At 38.2% G+C, this 26,041-nt stretch overlaps 1 protein-coding gene and 1 long non-coding RNA gene across 8 annotated transcripts in view; one reads left to right on the forward strand and one right to left on the reverse strand.

Moving 5' to 3' along the window:
• jmjd1cb (jumonji domain containing 1Cb) overlaps positions 1–26,041 on the reverse strand; it is a 180,195-nt gene that overhangs the window by 147,012 nt on the left and 7,142 nt on the right. The gene's annotated exons all lie outside the window — the stretch shown is intronic.
• LOC103482194 (uncharacterized) lies at positions 251–4,605 on the forward strand. Of its 3 annotated transcripts, XR_536400.3 has the most exons (4): positions 251–479; positions 696–823; positions 1,068–1,151; positions 2,918–4,605. It is a non-coding gene; the product is annotated as an uncharacterized LOC103482194 (long non-coding RNA). The 3 variants fall into 3 exon arrangements; XR_014085106.1 differs by having other exon boundaries at positions 251–823; positions 2,898–4,605; XR_536399.3 differs by having other exon boundaries at positions 251–823.

Genomic DNA, 26,041 nt, shown 5'->3' on the forward strand with positions numbered 1-26,041 from the left:
TGGAGCAAGTGCGCATGCCTCTGGGAGAATTACAGACATCTGGTGTGGAGGTCAAGTTGCAGTCTGTGTAGAACCAATCAATGGAGCCAGGAGTAGAACACCCCTCCCTTCATGTGCTCCACCACAGCTAAAAAGCCAAGAATGACTGTACACACAAACAAACTTATCACGCGTACACACACCAGTCCAAAACACACCCACCTTTTACACAACAGTACGTGTTCGGGTCCATTGTATTTACTGACAAATCTCGTCACACAAGCCAGCAACCTAAGAGCAAACACATGTAGGCTGAGAGAATGAGCAGGCATACTCGACACGTGTGGAGAGGGAACCTTGCCCTAGATTCTCAAGGAAATCTCATATTACATCTCTGCTTTAGCCAGACTGTGTGAAGGATTCAGTCATCCAGAATGTGCAGCCCTATACACTCTATAGGACACACTCTGGCAGACTGCATGCGCGCACACTGAAAAAATGTAATGACACTTTAATGCAGTGTAGATGGTGACGTATGTTTTTCTTAATGTTATACATGTTTTTGTTTTTTTTTCCGTTTCTTTTTTTGGATGTAATGCTAATCTAAGATGTCTAGGCACATTTACTTGACTGTTCACTTCTGCAGCAGTGATTGTTGGGCTCTTACAAGTGTTGAACATTTGAAGTTCATTACTTTGTGCTCTTTTTTTTTTCAGATAAACGCTGAGTTTAAGAGAATTACCACCATACCACTTCAGTTAAAGTTCTCCATTTTGATAACCTGAGGAAGCTGTTCAAAAGAAGAGGAGGACAGCTTGGACAAATTGTTGCACAAATGGATGATGTACGTGATATAGCCACAACACAACTATCAATCTTTTTGGATCAACTTTTTTAATGTAGAAAATTAAATTTTTCTTGTGTTAAATGTTCTCACCATGAACTTTTACACCTGCTTGTTTTCACTTCAACCTCTACTTTAACTTTGTTTGTATGTCTTCACTTTAAAAACAGTTGTGTAAAGTAAATTGTTAAACTTCAAGCATAAGGCTTGAAAAAAAAATCTAATTCCATTAATTTCCTTGAAGATGTTGATGCTGCATGGGAGTATCATTAAAGAAGTCTGCATGTATATAGGAGAAGATCCAGCCAAGCTCATCCAGGAGTATGTGGTATGTATTTACACAACTAGAGATAGATAAATCTCTCTAAATATAGAGAAAGATTTAGATCAGTACATACATAATTATATCCATCTAAACTTAGATTTCTCTAGATATGTAGAAATATATATATTTCCACATGGATAGATACATCCATCTATGTCTATCTGTAAATTTAGATATACTTAGATATCTATATTAACCGAGATTTACATTGATCTGTCCAGGATTCATCGGTCTATATATATATATATATATATATATATATATATATATATTGGGGTCCATTGCCGCGTTAACTGAGTTAACGTGGCAATGGATGACATGTAAAAGATGAGTCTTTTTGCCCCCCAGCGTTGTGTGGATGCGCAAAATTTCCGTAGGTCCAATGACTAATTTCCGTAGTCATAAGTCAGAGAGAGATGCAGCTAGGTCTAGAGAAAGGGAGATTAATTCGTCATCACTCAGGGCTTAAAGAGCTCCGGCCGGGGGCCGGATTTCTGGCTTTTGACCAAACCGTCCGCCTCAACCAAACTGTAGTCTCCCGGCTTAAAGAGCTCCGTCTACAAAGATGTCTGCCAATCAGAATTCTAGCTCCCGTGTTCTTGACCAATGACTAAAACTGGTTGTAGAAAAGAAGCGCATGCGTTCTGTTCGGCAGTTAAATCAAATGCGATATGAAAGAAGATGGAGTTTGTCTGATCCGGTAAAGAAACACATTTACTTGAGAAAGGAATTAAAAACAAGTGGCGCTGGGCATGGCTAGAGGAAATTTTACAACAGGGGGCGCTGGGATTCCTTTGGTCGAAGGTAAACTTTACACCTTACAATCACAACAATACCAGTTTAGACTTTGAGCAACTTGGTAAAACTGTATTTCGTAGCGTTCATTTTATAGCGTTAACACAGGTGCTGTAAGTGGTCCGATATGAAACTGGTGTGATAGAACAACGGTACAACAGCACTTTTAAATTTCAACAACAGAATGGAATACGGAAATTGTTTCCGTTGTTTTTAAAAAGGTTTATGTCAGTCTGCCTTTTCCCCATCGATAAGGTTCCCGACCGCCCTGCACCATACAGGGTAAAAAAATAAAAATACGATGCGCACATTGCGCAATACTGCGAAAATGGCTAAGAACAAGAATATTTTTTCCACTCTGACTGGCTGCTGTTAGGTTTACTGATTTTAAGTTGAATGTTCAATAAATTTTTCGTAGACACCTATGAAAATAATTTCTATTCACCTGGCTTTTTTGTTCTCTGGGAAATTATCTTGATGATAAATATAGAGACAAGCATAAACATCAAAACATTTACAATAGGATTGTAATATTAATAATAAAATAATAGTCAGTGCAAAGTAGCCTACAAATTCTTTGTTGGGGGACGGTGAGGGCCCTGGATATGGGATGGGGGGCGCTGGTCTAAAAAAGGTTGAGAAACACTGATTTAGTTGGTAATGTTGCATGTTCTAAATTACTTGCAAAAACATTGAAAGGACTCTTATTTAATGTTGAGGGATTTTTGCCTGTAAGGCAAACCTTTAGGGCACAGACATTTTACATTTTGTTTTGAGTAGAAATGTACTGAAGTCTTATTTAAGTTCGAGTGTTTAGCTTGTTAATTGTATTGTTAGAAGCAATTGTTTGCACTATTCAAAGACACTTTTTATTAAACTGTGGCAATAGCAACGCTACAGTTCATTTCTATCACCACTATAAGTTTCAGGCTCAGGATTTTTTTTTACTTTAAGCCCTGCATCACTTCACATAGGGTGTGGATGAAGCTACCATTGAAGAGGCTATTGGAACCACCACCATCTGCGTTTTTCATCTGAAAGACTTCATCACATGAAGACATCAGGATCGTCCTGGAAGGCATCAGAGTGGTGTCCAATTTGGATAGTGTGCCAACAGCTGTTGTAATACTTGTTGGACTGATATATGGACTGAACCTCGCCTACCCTGCTGACCTTCGCTACACTTTTGAGGTGTTACAGAAGATAACAATGGAACTGGATGGAGGTAAACTCTCCAACAAGACATTATTCATTAAAAACTGAGTGAGTAAATGGACATTTTTAAAATGTTTATTTAATAATGTTCTAATGTTCACTTTGTGTTTTCTGTTGTTGTATTCCTCATTGCAGGACACAAATGTGTTATTTTTTAATGACTAACTGCAGAAATATGTTCAAGGTCAACTATTAAGTTGCAGAATGTGATATTTATAATCAATAGGTTTTTTACATATTTGTTTAAACTGTCACTATGATATTGCATAGTAAACAGTAAAACATGAGACTGATAATCTAAAAAAAAAATTTAGCTGTCTTATACCGACTTGACATAATAATTTTAATAAATATGTACAAAAGAATTGCTACAAAAGTTACATTCAGCAGCATGTACATGTTCAATAACGTTGATAGAAATCTATTATGAACTTGTCATGAACAGGAGTCTTTACTAATGTCTATGGCTGTTATGAAGTCATGCAAAGTCATGTTAATAGTTGCTTGAAAAGGCCCAACTTTGCATTATTTTGTAATGACACTTTAATGCAAAGTTGGCACTTTTAATGCAACTTTTGGAGCAACTTTGCATTAAAAGTGTCATTTACCAAATGACACTTCTTAACAACATTCATAAAGACTCTTATGGCCATGACAGATGTTATGTCATGCGACAGTGTCATGTCAGTCTTGTGCACACCTGTCAAATAAAGTGTTAGCCAGATTTCTACAAACTGTGTTTGAACATGTATTAATATAAAATTAATGGTGCAGTACGTAACTTTTATAAGTTTCTTTTTACGTATTTGTTAGAACTATCAGTACGTTATGTCTGTATAAGACGAGGCTCAGTTTTTTTCACCGATTATCTTTGATGTTTTATTGTTTGCAATGTAATAATGTAGTGATAGTTTAAACAAATAAAAAATTATCTGGGGAACATACAGCAGCTTAAAGGTTGACCTTTAACACATCTCTATAAAAGAAAAAATTATTTAGAAATAACTTTTTTGAACATGTATGCTGCCAAAATGTAACTTTTATTTTAAAAAAATGATTTTACATATTATCTCATGTCAGTCATACGTGCAACCCTGTCAAATAATGTTATAGAAATCTGACTTACTTTTCCACATAATCTTGTATATCTTTTGTACAAATATGTTCCAGATTAACCTTCAAACCTGCAGTGTGTAACTTATAAAAATTAGGTTCTTTAAAAACCGTTGTATAAGCGTTCCCTCATCATTACAGTAAAGCAACAGACATAAACTGGAAAAAATCCAGCGCTGTCTTCCACTGACATGACATTGTGATAGTGTTGACAAACATGTAAAAAAAACATTTTGCTATAAAACTTACATACTGCAGCTTTAATGTCATGTTACATTTTGAAACAGTTAAAACATGAAATACTTTTCTATATCATGTTAAATATGTTTTATAAAGCAACTATTATATTTTAATATATTATATTATATCTTAAATTAATATATCAAAACTTGATATTTCATATCTTAAATAACATGTTTAAACATGTTTGTTCATAAAAAATTGTATTTCAGGTAAGACTCAATTTAAAAATGTTCTGCGTCTTAAATGTAAAAAATGTTAAATATAAAATGGTGTGATTTAGGAATGTTCATTTAAATAAAGTTTAATTGCTCAGCAGCACTTGCACTCTGTCTTTCTTGTCAAAGATCTGTTTTTTTATTAAATTTTTTACATTAGAAAGGTATATAGATAACTTGAAAAAAATGAAGTAGGATTTAAAGCTGTAACATGTGTTCCATTAACATGATAGAATCACGTTTGCACAACTCAATTTCATTGAGTAATACTGGCAATGAAAAATAAGCTGGTGTTATTCATTATAATAGTGTTGCTGAAACATAAAAAAGTTATTGATGATACATAATATTATGGTAAGAGATAAAAATGTTTGTAGTTTTTTGTTGTAGAAACCAAGGAGTTTCTACAACAGCTAGATATACAAGTGTATTATCACTTAATATAAGTGACAGCAGACTTGTATTAAGTTTTTAAATGACTTAAAATGTTTCTGCTATTTACATTTACATGTTTTTTTTTTATACAGCTTGTGTTTGGATTTAGGATTGTACATTAAGATATCCAACAATAAGGTCAAAACTTCAAACAACTTCTGATGACATTAGAAGTTGTTTGGTAGCACCATAATGCTATCATGTGCATTATGGTGAATGCAGAAGCAACAGTGCCACTGGTGAACATGTAACAATGCTGTGTTGTAATGTCAACAGAAACTTTGGACCTCTCACACCACTGTTTCCAGTGTCCACACAAACACGCACGTGCACACACACACACACACACACACACACACACACACACACACACAGAGAAAACAACTGGAATATCAGAAGGCACTGCTGTTTTTACATTTTAACACAACAAATTTAAAGACATGAACTAACTGGAACAGCACTCACACAAAAATGCCTTAATGCTACCTTTGTTTTGGGAGACATAGCAGGTACTGCAGCTGATAGATTTGGTAAAAACTTAATGGGACCATTAAACTTCATTTTCCCTCATCACCTTAAGGACATTGAGTTTCCATTGAAGAGCACAATTGTTAATAAAGTCTCCATGTTAGGTCATGTCACATTCACAAGCTTTATTGCCCTGCGGGACTCCACTACTTCGGCCACACCTTACTACGCGGAAACATGTGGCAATACAGGCAGTTTTTCAGGTGTCAGAGACACTCCCAACAGACTTGTTTCAAGGTGTGTCACCATAGAGCTTTCATCCTGTCTCTGGTGTTTAACCCAGTCTGTTTGCAGCACTATGGGAAACAAAGGCCTGCACATGTCTTCTAACATTTTAAATCCACATCTGGCTTTTCTTTCAGTTCCAACAGTCTGTGTGGAAAGCTGATGCACAGAGCCATACAGACTATGGGAGGCAGTAGAGGTCGTTTGGCTGAATATTTGTGCAACTGGCACAACGCAGTGTCTGCTCGTCTAACTAGCTTTACAATCCTTAGGCCAGTCACTGCTGATTGAGTCACTCAGTATCACAGGACACGCCTCCAGAACTTTATCCCATTAAGTACAGATATGAGGCAAACACCAGCATCTTTGTAAGGTGTTTGTTCACATCTTGTAAGAGTGTGTTTAAGAAATCAGAGCAGGGCTTTTAGCTGCTGCTCACGAGAAGTTCAGTTTTCCTTCCAGTAACAGGAAACACTTTGGATTGTACTGAATATTTCACATGTAAATAATTTCTAAAAATGGTTAATTCCTCCTCAAGAAGTGCTGAACATTCTTTACAGTACACAGTGTAATGATGGTGTTGGTAGTCTGATCAGGAATGGTCTTCAGACAAAACCCAAATTAACCTGTTGTATGTTTCTGTCTCCTAATGACTGAGAACTGGTGACCACAAAGACCAAAGTATGATACGGTCTTCATCTGGTGGTCTAAAACCATGACTCAATTCTTCACTAACTAGGTGTACAGAATCAGTCCAATGATTCAGACTGTTCTGATCCATCAGTCCCTACAGGATGACGCGATTGTTTTTGTGATAGTTGCAGCATGAAATGACTGATTTTGCTGCATCTTGAAAAAAAAAGTAGCAAACTTGCACATATTTTAAGCTTTTTCTTTTATTAAAAAAGTTGAAATTTCTGCACATAACCTTCCCAAAAAAAGACATAATTTTAATATAGTTAATTAAAGGTGCAACACTTTCAGGTAGAAATATCACCATTTATACAATTCAAATCATGTCCTGAGGAGACGTCAAAGTGCAAAAGAAGAATTTCACATTAGTCATTCAGGTTAATATGAATCGTGTATAGAATAGAAGAAAATCCTACAGAATGTCTGTAAATGGGCATTACAACAAAAAATGTTACCATTTAGCATCATACATGCTTTCATCTTGCAGATTCAGGTTTCAAGAGATGTCATGAAACAAAGTTAAATTAGGGGACAACTGGTCAAAATTCAGAAAACATTAAGCTGATTGGTCAGATATGTGGAAACTTTGTAAAGTCCGTGTACAATCTGTAAATGATGAGTGAATTTGCATTAACAGACTGATTAATACAGGACAAATTGTTGAGCATCATGCTCAAACAGTTATCCTCATGTGACTCCTCTGCTGGACACTGGAGGATCAGCTCACAGCTGTACAGGGCTTGTGATCGCCTCCTCAGAAACTTTGGGATGACAACCAGTTGCAATAGCTGCTTGGTGGGGCGCCATCATGGTAAACTGCAGGTACAGGCATCCAGCAAGTGTGCCTAGGTCAATTTGGCTTTTTTTTCTTTTTCTTTAAAGAAAAACGGGGAAAAAAAGCACCCAGTGAGTGAGTCACTGTGACCCAGTTTTTCCAAGTAAGATCTCAGAATCAGGGATCCAGTATTCATCTTGATAGCAAGAATGTGCAGATATGTGCAATAGCCAACCCTAAACATAGAAATGAAATGAGGGAGAAGCTACAAAATATGCTGTTGGGCCACATGTGCTGAGCAGGGACTTCTGAGTTTTCAGGTCACATGTAAAGCATTGTGTATAAGAAACATAACTACCTCCCTTCATTTCTATGGATCGTCAGCAAATTTTTCCACTAGAAAGTAAGTGCACTAGAAATCAGCTCCAGGTGAACCAAGCTCCACATGTAGAGTGGACCAAAGATTGTTTTAATGTGAACCCAATAGCTCTGGTGTGAAAGAGCCCTGAAAGTCAGCAAAATAAAACTCGAACAAACCTGAAATTAAACCCAACTAAACCAAGTGAGTCATCCATTTTTAACAATACAGAACACTCAGCAATTAAGTTAATAAAAATACAGCAACTCAATTAAAAAAAGTTATTTAATTTGGAGAAAAAGGTCTAATTTATTTGTCATGTTAAAACTGAGAAACGGAAACATCTATAAGAGAAATATTCTCTCTCATTGTAAATATGTCTAAATAAAGCCCAGGCTAGCTCAAGCTGGTTTCAAGGTGCACCCAGTTTACAGTTTTAATTGGATTGAATTTTAACCTCATAATACACTTACAGTTTACAGTCTTTTCTCTGGCTCAGAGTAGCACAGCATTTCTTAGCCGGTTGAAAACTGATTACTACTGTTTAATATTGCTAAGAAGAAAATCTAATTTAGGCATTTAAATGATTTCATAGGCACAAAGAATCTTTTAGGCTTACTCTTATGATCATTGCTAGAAGAATGACTCACTGTGACTGCAGTTCAAATTAATCCTTGATGTTTCTTCTCTTGAAACACAAATGAAATCAGCAAGTCCAGTCATGGTTCTAAAAATGTAACTTGGATGTTAAACTGTCTATACGTTAGCCTGTGTTCTCTCATCCCCATTGTCTGATTTTGTAGCACAATCAAAATGTTGCTACATAAAGCAGATGCAACCGAATAATCTTATTATACAATGTAGAATCATGTAATAGTTTAAGACAGTGGTTCTTAACCTGGGTTCGATCGAACCCCAGGGGTTTGATGAGTCGGTCTCAGGGGTTTGGCGGAGCCTCTGCCGTGGAGGTAAAGAGACACTTGTGTAAAGTCGTGATGACGCGCCCCACTTTGCCATCACTTGCTGCAGAGGATCACGTTACATTGCAATCAGTGTTGCGGAGGAGCACTGATTGAAGGAGTTCCACTCTCAGCATGGATATGAACTTATGTCTTTAATTACTTCCGCAAAACTCACAGTTTTTACCAAATTCTGTAGCCTTCGGTGTACTTCTAAATCTGCTCCTTAGTTGCATCTTTTCGGGGTTGGTACTGCCTCTAGTGACGTGGGGGTGGTAACACAATTAATATAATTACATTACTAAATCAGAATACCCCAAAGTCATATTTATTATTAATTTTTCATTCTCTTAAGAATGTAGCGCTAATTAAATAATCTAAACAAGACCTTAAAGTGGTTCCAGTTTCTCTCGATGGCCAACCTGTTGAAACTGTGGCAAATTTTAAATACCTTGGGACGTTCCTGGACAGTCAGCTCAACTTTGCTGAAAACACTGACTATATTTTGAAGAACTGTTCTCAGAGACTCTACCTTTTAAGAAGACTTGGTGATCATGGGGTGATCCAACTAGACTCTAGTTGGGTCACCCCCATGTCTTGAATTTGGGGAAAAAAATCATTTTATTTATCACGAAAGAAGGATTCAGTGGATGCGCATATGAATCTGATGGGTTCGGTACCTCAAAAAAGGTTAAGAACCACTGGTTTAAGAGTAGAAAATGATATTTTCTGCTTGGTGTAAATCTCTCCAAAAGAGTAATGGAGTTTAAGATGCTCCCAGTTTGAGAGGCCGTTTCCATCCAGCCCAGGCCTGGTCCTGTAAGAACACAGAGCAGAGGAGGGAGGAGAGGAGAGCTAACCATCCACCATCTGGAAAGAGTTAGCTCACTGCTGGAACAGCAGAACAGAGACTTCTCTGCTTCGGTGTGAGCTAAAACATAGATCACATTCCTCTTACTGGAAACACTGGGAGACAATTGAGACATTTCAAGATATCATAAACAAGGAGAATCACAATTCAACAACCTCAACCTCAAACTAGACATAAGTAAACATCTTAAGAAAATCTCATTTTTACATGCAATTTTCTAACTGCAGATAAACATTGTATACTGTCTAAGGACAAGCAGCAACGGAGCAACCTTCCGTTAACGGCCAACTGAAGAAGCTGAGTGAAAGTGCTTAGCAGCATATCCAGAAGTTGTTTTTTGATAATAGATGTACAAGTGCTGCCAGCATTACTGCCGAGGTTGGCGTGGAGGAGAGAGAGGCGATCAGACCGTACAGAGCATCAACGTCGTCCTAGAAGGAACGCTTTTCTAAAGATTAACCACATGAATGACTGGAACCAGGTTCTGTTCCTGTGGTCTGATGGGTCATAGGCTGCACTCCTTAGCAGGTCTTGAAGCTTAATTCAGATTTTTTAATTAAATCTGTTTTGTTTTTTGTGTGGTCGTTCATACTACTAATTAAATCTGACCCCAATGTGAACAGTTTGTCCCAAAGTGACCCGCATGAGCAGAAGAAGAACACTGACGTCACCCAGCAGCGCTCTGTTTATGGACATAATAATGGATGGAGTTGTTCACATTTAATTTTAAAGTTATTTAGCAATGGAAGCTGAAAGTATTGTCACCAGATCAAAACAAGATGAAGGAAGCTGGTAAAAGAAAGAACAACTAACAGCAACAGCCTTTACTGGGGCGCTGACTGCAGTAGAGAAGTCTGTTGGGATGTGGAGTCAGAGCAATGCGCATCACTCAGACCCCTTTCGTAATTTTCAGAATTAGTATTTTCAGCCTTTGTTTACATCCACATTTAGCCCGTCTGGCTTCTTCTGGTGCAGAGTTATGATGCATGTCTTCCATCACCGACATAAAAGTCGGATAAAATGCAACATGAGCGTTCTTAACTATAAAATATATATCTGAGTTAGTTCCACATATGGAAGGGGCACAAATCAGATGTTTTGATTTGATTTTTTTGGTTGGGCCATTCAGACCAACATGGAAAAGTCTGACATGGGAAAAAATGCTGATGTTTTTAAGAAAAGGAGCATAACATCTTTAAAAATTGTCACAAAAGGTGGAACTGGATAAAGACTGATGATGCTCTGAAGTAAGGAGCATCAAGGTTTCAATTTAATTCAGCTTTATAGCCTCTATCACTGAGGCTATTCACAACAGATATTGTCTCAAGGCAAAAACTCATTTCAATTCAATCACATACATTCCAGTTGGTTTTAGTTAGAGTACAGTACACTCAATTATTTAAAGTAGTTTCAGAAGTTTCTAAGGAAACACAGCAGATTACATTGAGCCACTGACTTGCAGCATTCACTCCTGCCCCACAATATAGCAGCAATTGTGGCATTGTGTGATTGACTATGCAGCAATCCCTCATACTGAGCATCAATAACATTATGTGGATGTGACCAACATTCAGTTTCTTCTGTACAATCAAAGTAGTAAATCATGCTAAACGTAGGTGAAACAGAAACTTTGTTCCTTTCTGCTACAGAAAGACATTGCAGTTTGTAAAGTCAGTGATTGCCAAGGACCTCCTTATTGTTATGATCAAATAAATTCACAGTTGGAACCTTGTCTGAAACTCCTCCAGACAAATAAATCTAGTCTGAGATAAATATGCCGTGAGTTTGGATGTAGAGGTAGAACATCGGTTTGCTCACCTGGTGTTTCTCCCACTGTAGTCAAGAGTTGTCAGGACATTTAGATGCCTTCACATTTTTCTGATTAATCAAATTCCTCAAAACAGCAACCAGCTGATTGCTATTCAGCTTGGATAGTGAACTCCGATAAATGAGGTTTGTTTTCTCTGTGTGTACAGGGCTGTTATCTGGTACTCGAAGAGTTAATTCAGTGCAGTGGGTGAACTCAAAGGAACTGGCGTTCACGTGGCTAAGCCACTGTTGCTATGGGAGAAAGCCCAGAGAGATGAGAAAGCTTGCGCTCTCTCGCTCTCTCTCCCCTCACCCCCCCGGAAAACCCAAACAACTAATGAGAGTACACAGCTCTCAAATTCTCTCGCTCTCCTTTTCCAAACTGTGTACATCCTTTTCTTTCACTTCACCTCTCCAAAACATCACTGTTTCATCCCCCTGTTCTCCATCCTCAGTGTGTTTCTATCATATCGGAACGCAAGTCAGTGAGTCATGTGGCAGCAGCACAAGGCCAGGCAGAATATGCCAGTACCAGAGAATTAAAAGGAAAAAAAGACAACAGCATTCAATCTCTGCCATTTTGTTTTTCCACTGGAAAAAAAAGAGGATGTTGTATTGATCTATGAGTTTCAAATGTAAAATGACAGTTAAGGTTCCAGCAAAACAAGATTCTGTCTGATTTAAAAGATAAACATGGAATACTCCAACAAATCCCTTTGTAAAAGAAAACATAAAAACACTTCTCTGCACCTAATGACACCAGACCCCTGGGGATGTATCATCAGTATGTGTGGATGGATACTTTGAACCTGTTGCAGTTGTGAGGGTCTATGAAATCCTTTACTCTTTTCCCTATTCTGTTTTATTTTTCTCAAAATGTCATTTTTATTTTCCACTTTCATTTGAATTTCACTTTCCCATTAACCCAAAAAGTGTGTAATCATGAAGTGAATGAAAACTATTTAACAAATCAATAGTCAAAGAGATTCACAATTACTGTTATTCAAGTTTCACAAATATAACAAAGCGCTGCGGTTCAGCAGAACACTGACTGATTTTAGAAGGCATTTCAATCTATTTCACCATTTTAATTAACTTAAACATTATATGCAAATCAAAGAATCACTTTGACATTTTAAAGGAAAGTCTCCCTTTCATAATGATCACGACCATTGTTCATTTTCATTTCTTCCATCAGTCACAGAAATCTCAATTCAAGTACATGACTCAGTCTTAGTGTGTTCAGCTCCCACTTTTTTCCAAAAGGAATCTCTTTACCGGCACACAGAGCAACAAAACCTTTAATAAACTCTCACTTTTCTTCTACCGATTTATTAAAATATTCCATAGTCAGCAGGTGTGACTGGCTGCCTGCTTTTTCTGATGTGACTCTTCTCAATAAGTGGTCATCACATGCAACCTTTAGTGTCCAGTCAACAATGTGTTGGCAAGAAAAATCTTGTAGCAATACATAAAACTTTATAGTCAGATATTTTTTTAATTTTGGGGGGAGTCAGTTTTTTTTTTTGTTTGTTTTGTTTTGTTTTTTGTCCACTGAATTCTTTGAGATTCTGCTTTTTGTTGTGGATTCATTTTGAGTGTTGTTGATACTGATGTGCCCATTGTCAAAAGAAAATCTGTGACAACTTCTAATGTATTAACTTTTAGTGTGTGTGCCCCATTTCATAGAAAATTATTTAACCCCGACCTTGGTGATCTCAAAATAAATATTAAAGGTGGGCTTAGGGATATGGACAGGAGTTCCTCAAGGTAAAGACATTTTACCTAAGAGTCTTCAGGCAAAATATTAAACTTGACAATTCTGCTTTTAAATTGCTGAATATAACCCTGTATAAAAATGGTTAACAGAAAAGCATTGTAAGTGCAGCTCAGTTAACCAGAATAAATCACAAGTTGATCATTGTGCTAATAGTAAAGAAGAAGAAATGCCGTTAAAATGTCTGCAGTTCTATTCTTATTCATGCTTTTTAGAAGCATGGAAAAATATTCTTTGGGTATTCTGTGGGCTGTGTTGGCTGGATAGTGAACCTCTGATGAGTGAAGTACACCCAAGTATATGGGAGTCCTTAGGTTCTTTAGGCTGAACTACTGACCATGCAAGAATGACTTGCATGGTCAGTATGCAAGTCACTGAGAAGAATTACTTTTATCAAAATGTTTCTACATATAAAAGATTGGTTGAAAAAGATGAAAACAATAGAAAAAGTACAAGAGCATCAATAAGAGGGGCATTTCTCTACAGCACACAGTCAACCTCCCTCTGTAGGATTCACACAAGCAGAACTGCCTCCGAGCAGAATGGAGCCCTCACACGCCAGGGCTCGACCTACTCAAGTCAAAATGTATGCAATGAAACAGGCCTATTCAGAACTTCTGCATATTAACTGAGAGCAATGCTGTTCAGATTGTTCAGCATCTCTGTCCAGCCTTTTAGTCCCACAGATAACTACAGTTCTGCCTGGACCAAAAATGCCAGTTATTATTTTACCATGCAAGGAGAGGAACAATAAAAAGTTACGGTAAAGTCAAATGGTGTCATCATGACCACAAACCCAACTAATGATTCAATTTCAGCAATAATTCAGACAGAATATCATTTTTATTGTAATGTTTTCCTAAGCTTGACTAAGACAAGCTTTAGAGTCACAGTACACACGTGATGTTTACCAATCATATGACATGTAAAACTCCTGCATCTTGTTTAAGTGAAATTAAATGTAAATGTAATCACATGCGTTAAATATTAGTGACAATAATTAGAGAAGCTTAAATTGACACTTTTTAAAACTGGAACTTGTTGAGTGCTATGAATAACTGCTTCTCTGGGGGGTTCATTGTATTTCAGGAATAATTCTTCCTATTAGGCTGCAGAACTGTGGAATATTTACTTTAACCTCAGACCCCGGCTCTATTATTTCAGCAAAGCCCCTTGTCGGAGTCTGTGGAGTTTGTTTTCTCTAATAAGGAGGCCGGAAATATACTGGTAGATAAAAACTGTTAGAATAAATATGTCAGATTAATATAGATATCAGCAGAGTCATAATTATTTTAAACCATTTTATTCCTTTGACAAAAAAAAAACTAGGGATGAATGATACCAGGCAATATTATTGTTGAAAATCACAATGAATCAATTGTGATCAGCTGATGGTTTCCCCTACTCCTCTGTTTATTTTTCATCTTTTTAATGATCCCACTCTGAGCTTCATCATCCGAGTCACACAAATCAGTATCTGGTCATGCCATGAAAGACTGTCAAAGTTCATCCTAGCAACCTGCCATATCAATGGCAAGTAGTCTGAATGCATGACGCCTGAAATATTACAGACGTGTCTGGAGGGGATAGGAGGGTTATAGTGACCCAGACCTGGGTAGCAGACCTTTATATGGGCAATAAATGTAAAGGTGACAAAAATTTATTTCAAATTGGGGAAAAAAAAAAAAAATCTATTGTGTTTTGCATATTTGGACTCATTGCAGTAGGTGGCAAAGATGTCCTGCAATCCAAGTTAACATTCCTGGTTTGATACCTTTGAAGAAGAGACACACAGTTTGGTTACATATGGAAAGTAAAAACTAGAGTTACGATCAGAACTACAGACATATCCATGTCCACATGACTCGTCTCTGTGTTGCCCTGCGATGGACTGGTGACCTGTCCAGGGTGACCCTGCCTCTTGCCCATGACTGCTAGAAATAGGCACCAGAAATAAAGACTTGAAAACATCGGTCTGTGTGAAACTGAACTAAGTTATAAAAATAAATAAACTTTTTATTTTATATTAAAAACTTTTGTGATATGTGATGTACCCATGTGTGGAACGTGCCGCACCTTGACATTAAAGACAGAAATCATCACACTGCCAAACAATGCAGAGAGTTAGTTGGTGGAGCTATCATGTGATGATTCCCTGAAATTGGTGGAGGGAAGCTTCTCTCAGTTCTGGTGCTGCTCTGTGCTGAGTGAGTATCCTTCCCCTGGTTTGGCACTACATGTTCCTTCTCAGCTCTAGCTCAGCTGAAAACACAGAACCAGAACAGACACTGAGGCAGACCTCAGGCTTACTTTTTCTACTAGAACTCTGGATGTCGAATCTTTTATCAGGAGCAGAATCATGCTCCTGATAAAAGAGCATGATTCACACTCATGTTCATTATGTTTGTGTTACTTCTAATGTTACATTTAATGCTGCTTAAATTTCTACAAAATCTAATATTTTTTCTGTAAGTAGGTAAGCAGAAGAAAACTTAACTTTGTAAACATGAATGCTTTGAACTGCACTTTTGTTCAATTTCCTTTAGTTTGAAAATGAACAATTTTGTTCAAATCTATTTTTTCTGTAGTGTAACTTTGGTTATGGTTTTAAATGAGGATTCTCTGCTAAAAATTAAAGTTAAAATAAAAAAAAAACTCAGTATATGCATTTTTATTCCATGTACTTCACATGTAATCAGCAACATAGTCTGTTAAATAATGATTTAATGAAAAAATTAACTTGTGGCAGATTATCGACAATTGTGGGTTGACATCAACAGTTCTAAACTACGGAACAATGAAACCATGTCAGGATGCAACATGGTACATGTTAAATTGCAATGATGATTGTGACTAGCTTTATGCTGCAGCTTCAATAAAAAATTTAATGCACTGCATGAAAAACCATGCAGTAGAAGTGTGTGAATAAAATTCCTTTACTTGAGATGTTTAAATTACCAAAAGGCATACCATATGTAACATCACAACTGAGGAATCAAGATGTTTATTCAAACAGAACAATATGTCCTTCATTAATGCTTCATTACATTTTTTTAAATTATATTTAATTTAATTCTTGTTATGTCCTCTGTTCTAGATTCACTTGGTAACTATGACGGTTGTTGAGTGCTAGAGTTTATTGCATCCCCAGGGTTATTTGGGAAGCCTGCAAGCCTATAGAAGACTTTATGGCTGTTGTAGAGGCAATGTGTCACGGAGCTTTTACTGCACCGTCTGTGTGTGGGTCTGTGCCTCAGAGGTGGGGGGAGGGGTAAATCCAGCCAGCCCATCCTGGCTTCACATTTCATTCTGTCTCCTTAGGCACCAAAAAAACAAACCACTAACACTCTGTGTATTGAATTACCCAAATACCACACAACCTCGCCGTCACATACAAAACCTGAAGTCTTAGAAAATAATATCAAATTTCTAAATAACAAAGTAACTGACACAATCTTACCAACTACATGCAAATAAGTTAAATCCTTACATTTGAAGGGTGACTAAGCTGTTATATACTGAACTACAATAAAACATACTAATGGTACTCAAGACAACCTGACACAAGGGCACCAGTGAGTTCTGCACTCCATTTTCCCCAGCTACAGACTTTCTAAGAAAGTTTTACAGATGGGAATTAGACACCCATCTATCCATCACTGGTACACAGGTAAGCTGTCGTGTGAGATTGGTCAACCCTGTAAAGCCCAGCACACACTTTGTAATTTCCATACAGAACTTGAACATGTTTGTTACAGTGAAACAGTAAGTGGTGTCACAGTGGAGTATAAAGCCAGACTGATCGACTTGTTGCTACATCCAACAACCCTATTACCAAGTTATGGCTGTTAAAGTAAGATGGGGAAACAATAGGAACGGAGAGAGGAGACTGGTAGAAGTGCTTATAAGGTGGCACAAAAGAAGACAAACAATTAAAACAACCACCGCAGTCTGATCTGTTCAAACTAAATGACCATGAATGACCAGAGACTTTTCTATAGGGTTTAGTCAATTGTGCTCAATAAACAGGGTTTCACTTCAGTCCAACTTCTTGCACTGGCGCAAACTCAGAATTCTTTTAGGTGCACTATTGAGAAATCGTGCACCTAAATTGGTGACTCTCTAGAGTCCTAACAAACCACATCACTGGTCTTCAGCCAGAAGTTAATTTATTCAGTAGAAGTGACACTTGGAAATAAAGGCAATAAGACAGGAGTGTCCACGTCCAGTCCTCAAAACTCTATCCTAGAAGTAGGACTGCAACAATTCATTGAATGATTCCAGCATGAAGCAAATCATCTGCCTCCGGTTAGAATGACTTGCCAGTAGAAAAGCACCTTAATGGAGACTGCTGTGCTCAGCTTTCATACCTTCAGGTCTCTGGGCTTGAAGAGACAGGCCAAGAGAACCTGGTGTTCAGTTATGACAACAATGCTTCTCCAGCATCATTGGATGAGTCCTGGCCACTGATTTAGATACTTTGTAGCAGAAACATCTTATCTCACCTGGCCCTTCTTTAGAGGAGGGTAAGAGAATCTGTGTCTTCTCGGACAGTCCCAGCGTCCCAGGTATGTTCCTAGAGGACCTTTTCTTTGTTGCCGTCTTCTGTTGCTCTGATGGAGACATTGATTTCTACTATTCCTAATCTTGTAGTCAACTATCCCAGACACTGTACTGCAAGTCAGACTATTAGTTGCAGAAGTTTTCCTTAGACAATTCAGATGTGAAGTTTCAAACTTTGAAAGAGATGGAGGCCCAATTTAAAGGTATTAAATTGCAAAGTAAAATTTCTTTTAAGTCATATTTGATATATGTAGTATTTTGTGTAATAACTGAACAGTTACGTGATTGTGTTATAAAATGGCACCAAGTACTGTATTTTCCGCACTATAAGGCGCACCTAAAAACTTTCAATTTCCTCATAAGCCAACAGTGCGCCTTATAATCCAGTGCGCCTTACATATGGACCAATATTGAGCCACAACAGGTCTAGCAACTATGGTAAGCAGCCGGCGACTTCATTTTTGACCGTAGGAGAAGAAGTGAGTGGTGCATGCTGGGATAGTTGTCAGAACATTGGTTTGTTAATAAAGTTTAACTGACTTATCTACCTACCGACCGTCTATAATCAGGTCATCTGCAGGTTATTTAGCACCACGTTCTCCAAAGTACATAATATTGCCCCTTTAAAGTTAATTGATTACTCAACGGTTGCTATGACTAACAATTCTACTATGAATAACACTGATATTCATGACCTAACACAGTGCATACATGCTGAACTGCAGCACAGCAATAACCCTGCATGGATGTATGCGGAAGATTCTTCCCCACCAGGGTTTCCCCCAGTGTATTATAAGCCTGGCGGTCCGCCGCCAGGCTAAGCCTTGCTTGTTTACGTTTCTAGAAGGAAAAAAAAAATATATATATATATATATAAGTCTATTTTTCAAATATTTTATATATATATATATATATATATATATATATATTTTTTTTTTTTTTTTTTTTTAAGTCGGACTGCAAGCGTCTGCGACAGACTGGCGACCTGTCCAGAGTGAACCCCGCCTCTCGCCCAGAACGTTAGCTGGAGATAGGCACCGGCACCCCTCCCGACCCCACTAGGGACAAAGGTGTAAAGAAAATGGATGGATGGATGGATGGATGGATGGATGGATGGATGGATGGATGGATGGATGGATGGATGGATGGATGGATGGATGGATGGATGGATGGATGGATGGATGGATGGATGGATGGATGGATGGATGGATGGATGGATGGATGGATGGATGGATGGACTGCAAGCGTCTCTTTTGCTCTTAGCATTTCACTAGCAGAGCAGATTTATTCCTAAAGGATAGGTTTATAATAGATAGGTTTATAGTCGCATTTAAACCCGACTGCGCGGACTAATCACACAGCTGGCCCCTCTGCGCTTTGCCTCGAGCGCTGCCGCTGCTTTACCTCAGCGGGATCGCGTGCGTCTCCTTTCACGCAAACTAGACAAAGGCTGACCTGTATGGATATTTACATAAACCTACTGTGAGGAATTATGTTCCTTTGGAGAACTCTAGGTAAGAGTTTAAAACCGCCGTGTTAGCTCTGGTTGCGCAGCTCTATGTGAACCGCAGAAATAACTTGTAGCGAATTCAGAGGTCGAGTTGTGGAGTGGTGAGAATGATTTATCTTTGTAAACGTACAATTACATACTGCGTTAACGCGCTGCCCAGCGTGGCTCTGTCTGTCTTCCCTGTAAAGTTTATGTCTGTGGTCCCGGTTGGCCGGAGAGTTTGTGTATAAGAGCAGCGCTAACCTCATCATGCAGGTTCAGCCCGGTGAGGAGCTTTAACGCTCTCCTTGGAGTCACGCATCATGCTGATTTTATATGCATCAAACCATATCAAATGCGTTGTCTACTTAGAGTTAATACGCGCGGCCGCACGGAGATCTGAGAAACTCGTCCCATAAACTCGGCCAACCAAAATAGTTTCTGTGACCATTAAAAACCTCAACAGACAGAAATGAAAGAGTTACTAAAATCACATTAGCAGCATTGAATTAAATCTCCCGTTTGTTGCGCATCTCTGCGCAGTGCAGCGGATTACCTCATCATGCAGGGCCGGTCCAAGGCTGTATGAGGTGTTGAGCAGACTTTGACTTAGGGGCCCCTCTTGCTGCCAAAACATCAGCACCTCTAACAACTTTTGTGTTAGATTTAGTGAAATATGGCAGAAGGGAGTAGTTTAATTGGTCATCCTAAAAAGTAATAAGTTATAATCGCAGTTTACTAATTTGTATTTGTAAATTCAAATATCAAACTCACAGCAAAAGATTGTTGCTATGGTAACAAAACAATCTAACTATGAATATTGTTCTTTGAAGTTTTACAAAGTAAACTTGCCAGCTCCTTAAAATCTTGCATCTAAATGTTAAACAATTTAAAATCTTTTAATTTATGTATGCCTAAACAATTGAATCAAATTTAACAGTATTGATAATCTCAATAAACAAATGTTACATTTATGCATCTGTGGTCTGTTTTAAAATATTAGTGTTTATGGGGCCCCTGAAGCCTTGGGGGCCTGATAGAGCCACTGACTCAATTTGGATTAAACAGAAGTGCAAATTTGTTTTTTTTAGACTAGTTGTGGGTTTAAATAGCATTTCACTGGAGATGTATTCCCGTAACATATAATTACACAGTAATACTTTTACATTTCCTGTCAACTTAACACCTTTTAATACAAAAACATGGTGGACCGCTGGTGGATCTCCTCGACGTCCCGACCACCGGGCTTAGCAAGTTTTCTGGGGGAAACCCTGCCCACTCAGTCATTTTCTGCTGATTGGCCATACAGAGTACAGCAAAGTTAATGTACACACGCACGCACACACACACGCACATACACACAACTAGTGTAAAACAAAAGCTTCTAAAGGCAAAATTAGCTGGTTGCCTTGCTCTTTCCATTCATTGTCATGTGGATGAGTGAGGCCCTTTTATGCCCCATGTCTGAATGCCTTGCAGGATGACCTTTCAGCAAAAAAAAAAAAAAAAAAAAGACAGAACTTGCCAAAAATAAATTACCAAGCTAAATACTAAGAATGCTATGATTTACCATTCACACCGCTTCCTTGCAGCAATGTTAAGAGTCTTTAATGAAGAAGAAATTGTCAAATCAGGAATACAGTAGCTTGGTTTCCTTTTCAGAAGGTTGGCAATTTTTTCCTTTGTGACTAAAAGAGAAATGCTTGTTAGAAACATTTAACAGAAGGAATAACTAACTCTGGTCCAGTGAATCCAATGGACAGTAACCAGTTAATGAGACAATGTACCCATTGGGTTTTATTGCATCAAATGAACAAAACATTAACAAGTTGATTCTGTGTTTGTTTTTTCCATCTGTAATAAATGCGCAATTATTTTTTCTTCCTTTTCCACAAAAACAGTAGCCTGGTCACTGCCTCCCTTCTTTGCTCTGTCTGGGATTTCTCCCACTGAACTGGATTCCTCCGGTAGAATTTCAAGCGAGCTAGTCAGCAAACAGAAGGAGAAGTTGTGAACGATGATGTAGATTTTCTGTGTTGTTGCATGGACAACATGCAAAGCAAACACAATTATAGTGAGAATCAATCCAGTGGGTGGAATTCAGATCAGCACACGCAGTCATTCTGACATCAGTATCAGGCCCCGTTTACACGACAACGATTTTGGGTGAAAACGGAAGAGTTTTGTTGCGTTTGTAGTGTACATTTACACGAAACCACCAAATGTTGTCTCTGACAACAGCACAGATTGAAAACGGGTTCCAGAGTGCGATGTTTCTGAAACGTACCAATATCCGTTGTTGTGTAAACAGAGAAAATTGATCCTTTTCTTCCAGAGAATCCCCAGCTCATGCATAGTATGACGCAAAACATAGCTGCTTCCTACAACCCACAGAAGAAGAAGAAACTACTGACAATGCTGGTGTTACTACAATTTGTGTTTCCCCGTCAGATACGGTTAGCTCAGTGTCTCTTCACCACTCCGCACAGCTCAGGTGGCAAAATACACGGCTGATAGTTCAGCACTCTTATCTAGAGAACTATGGACCAGCCCCGCCTCCAGACGAGTTTAACAGGGGGGGTGGGGGGGGGGCATCGACTTATTTTGGAGGGGCAAAACAAGTCTACGTAGCTGAACATAGACAACAACATCAATAGCCTACAGGCTACTTGTTAACAAGCTTAACGTGCTGTATTGATATTAGCTACTCATTGTTTAGCTACATTACTTGTATCCAACAGCTTTACTCAACTTAGTTGGTTAGTTTGGGGGAAAAACTGCAAAGTTATTTACGTTGTGCTGGTTTGCTGCCATGATTCTAACACACATCTGCGCAGCAGCAGCAGGTCTACTTCGCTCCCGCACAGGTGTAAACCCAGCGCAAGCGTCTCAGCGTTCATGTGGCATTTGAAGGCGGCTCTGAAAAACAGGTTACGACTTGTTAACAACAGATTAAACCGTTTTAACTGCTAAAAAAGTTGACAGAAGACACGGATATGGGAAGTGCGGAAGCTCCTATTGTATCAAATTGATATAGGAATAACAGACAGTTGGCCATTCCAAGGTAAAAACGAGAAACAGCTTCCAGTCCATGGGGGGATCAATGTCCGCCCATGCCACCGGGCCCGCTACGGACACCGTGAAAGCTCAGACAAGGTGTTTCAGCAAAGTTATCCAACTTTTTCCAACTGCTTGCGCCCTAATCAGACGCACATAGTGCGTGTTTTCTCCCAGTCTATGGGAGAACGGTACCTGATGGGGAGAAGCGAATCCACGTGCCTTCAATTTCTTCAGTTTCAAAGAACCTAGCACCAAATAGGCGCTGTGAGAGCATTACACGTTTTCGATGTGTACCATTACTGTGTAAACAAAGATTGTAATTAGAACGTTTTCATGTAGATGATCCAACAAAAACGGAACAAAAATTCCGTTTTTGTTGGATCATTGTCGTGTAAATACCCCCTTAGAATATAGGTATGCAAATTACAACATATCCATCTGGGCCTTTGGTGAAAAAGTTTGAGAATGTCCTGTTTTTAGCTTTAGCTGCAACATGGCTAATTCTTGCTAATGAGCACACTTTACAGCCAAACCTAAGCATTATGTAAGCAACGGATAAATCTGAGTGAGTGTTAAAGGCAGCTAGCTGGCTGCATGTGTGTACATTTATTGTGTTTCAATAGTTTGAGTGCTAAAACAAAACTACAGACTAATTCTTGAAAAGAGAGCAAAGCAGAGCTAAGTAAACCAACACTGGTGGAAAAAAACTAGGCAGCCAGACAAGAAGACAACGCAGAATAATTTCCATCAACTCACACCTAACTCTAGGGTCTCTGAGCTACATTCAAGTGAAGCCGACTATCGTACAATGTTCAAAATAAAATTGTTAACAGATGTTGAAAATGACTTTTTGTAAGTAGTCTGGGGGATGGGTGCCCGAGTCTACTCCTCAAGAGCTACTACACCACCCTGAAACTTTTAGAGGCATTTTTTCTCCAGTCTATCTGAATCAAAAGAATGGATCTGGACATGATCATGAGGGGATTCAGCTATTTTATCCAGCTATGATGGAGAAGGGAGGGTCCTCTGCAGAACTTCTTATACAATGTAATGGAACACATCAGCTAAAGATCTGGAATTGTCTGCAGGTTGGAATTATTTGAAACAAAGTCAAAGCAATTCAGTAACCAACTGAAATCCTTGAAGACCTGAAGAGAAGTCCAGGTATTTCTTGAGGTGCTGGTGAAAGAGCTTCATGCATATACCTTTTCATATGCAGTTCATCAGCAGAGCGGAATCCTTCCTCAAAGGGTCAATAGCCGATGCACTGAACAGGGCGTGAAGTCACAGGGGTACACCTCTCTGCGTGGTGGCCACCCCACTTTGTGTGCTGCTGCAGCTGCATCTCAGATGTTTGCCTCAGAGCGGTTTGATTGTGCCATCTTCCACTCAAAGTGAATGATTTGGAAGGTAATTCTTGCAGAGAAACTTCACCTATATCAGAATTTATACTAACCCCTCATGTTTCATCGGAGACTAGTGCACCAAGGTGGGCAAGTTTAAAAGCCACAGTGCTTGTTCTGCTTGCTCAAACTTAATGTGAACCATAAATACAACCAATAGTGACTTCTTTTAGAAGTGTGTGTAGAGCATGCAGTGCAGTGAGAATATATATATATATATATATATATATATATATATATATATATATATATATATGTTTATTTATTTGAGAAAAAAGAATTATGTGTGGTGAGTGTGTCTCACACACACTCACCAAGTACATGTTCTGGCAGAGCTTGGGTTTGTGTCTGCGCTGCAAATTGATAAAGTTTATGTCTGTTTTCCCCGGTGAATGATGCGTTAGTGAACCGGTTGTTCAGCCTGTGGATGTCACATGCACAGCGCCACTATGCCTCAAACTGCGCCATATCAAATTGTTTCTCTGCCTTTGCTTCGCTCCAAAAGTGGAGAAGACAGAGTATTGCACAGCCACAGACTTGACCTGTCACATGTGAACTAGTGCTACATTGCCAGCTGGCTGAAGAGTAGAGATCAAAATAACTCATCCCATAAAGACGAGGCAAAGAAAAACAAACAACTCTATGCCAATTATTATAAACTCAACAGTCACAAAACAGAAAAGCTTGGTCTCTACCATCATTTGCTGAGATGTATTTTTGAACAAGCAGAGCTCAAACTCAAAAATTAAACTCATAGCATCAGATTGTAACTATGGTTAAAAAAAAACTATGAAGATTGTTCTTTGCACTTTTACCAAGTAAACTTGTCAGCTCTTTTAAATCTTAAATTTATATGATTCTTATAAATTATAATCTTATTTATCTCTGCTGAAACCATTAAATCAAATTTAGCAGCGTTGTCATTCTTAATGAACAGATATTAAAATTCAAAATCTGTGGTCCGTGTTAAAATGTTAGCATGGATGCCTAAGCAACTGTTTAGTTGCAGTGCAGTGAGAAATATTTTAATTTTATTTTTTTAGTTGTTGTTTTTAAGACTCTATAGTTATGTGTTTAAGTATTGTCAACAATGCCAACATATACAGTCACTACCAAGTCATATTTAACATTTTTGATTCGAAAACATGGTGTACCACTGGTGGACCCCGACCACCAGGCTTAGCACATTTTCTGGGGAAAACCCTGGTGGTATATTAACAGTCAGTTAATAAACTGCCAGTCTGGATGTTTTATTATGTGGAATGGTCTGCCAGGGAATCTAAGGGTCACAGAAAATGCTGTTGTCTTTAAGAGCAGGCTCAAGACCCATCTTTTTAATGATCCAATGCATTTCCTGAATTGGATAATTTCTGCCCAGTTTATGCATTTTCCGTATATTTGTGTGTTTTTCCAAGTGGTGAGTGGGGTTGTTTGTTTTGTGGGTTTGTTTTGTGCTTTATAAATAAAATTGATTGATTGATTGATTGATTGATTGATTGATTGATTGATTGATTGATTGATTGATTGATTGATTGATTCCAAAAAGATTAACTTTAAGGTCATACTATGTTACTGGGAACCTTGTTAAATAAAAATCCGTATTAATAAAAGTCAAAGAGCATCAGAACAACAACTGGTTTCCACTGCTTATGTATCAAATTGCTCATCTTTTATTGCTATAGACAGTTTAGAGTATGGCAAACTTAAATATGACTGTCTTCATCAACATAGTTTCATAACAATGCACTTTTGAGGGTAATCTGAAATCTTGTCACAGTTAATTCCTGATAAAACACTCATGGCTGTTTGTTCTCTACAAATATGTTGTCGGTTTATTATTTTAACATCTCACACAAAAACCCTGACCTGCAACTATTATATTGTTAGAAACTGTCCACGTCCCTGTAGACATAGGACATGGAACAGAGTAGGACACTTTAAATATGCTGGATGTGAAACTGTAGGAGTTCTCCACACAAGAAAGGGAAAAAGTTCAGCATCTCCTTCAGGTGTGTTTCCGCTGTTGGCTTTACTACAGAAACCTGGAGTTCAAAGGTTGGCCACTGATATTCCTCACACAAGTAAAATACAAGGTCAGTATTTTCTGCTTTCAGTGTGGGCAACAGCATCACGGTTAAAACTACATAGATGTTTTTTACAATCATGTTTAAAACATAAGTCAAAATACCATGCTTCAACAATACAACATGTAAGATTGGCATCAGAATAGCTGAGAGCCTCAGCTTGTTTATCTTGAAATCACCCATCAGAGTTTAAGAAGGTTGAGGCAGTATGTTAGAATTGATATCGCCCAGCCTAGAAATAAAATCTGATTTTATCATACCAAATCCAATTTTTTTTTTTTTT

The sequence above is a fragment of the Poecilia reticulata genome, chromosome 19, assembly GCF_904066995.2.
Source record: "Poecilia reticulata chromosome 19, P_reticulata-male-v2, whole genome shotgun sequence".
Taxonomy (NCBI): domain Eukaryota; kingdom Metazoa; phylum Chordata; class Actinopteri; order Cyprinodontiformes; family Poeciliidae; genus Poecilia; species Poecilia reticulata.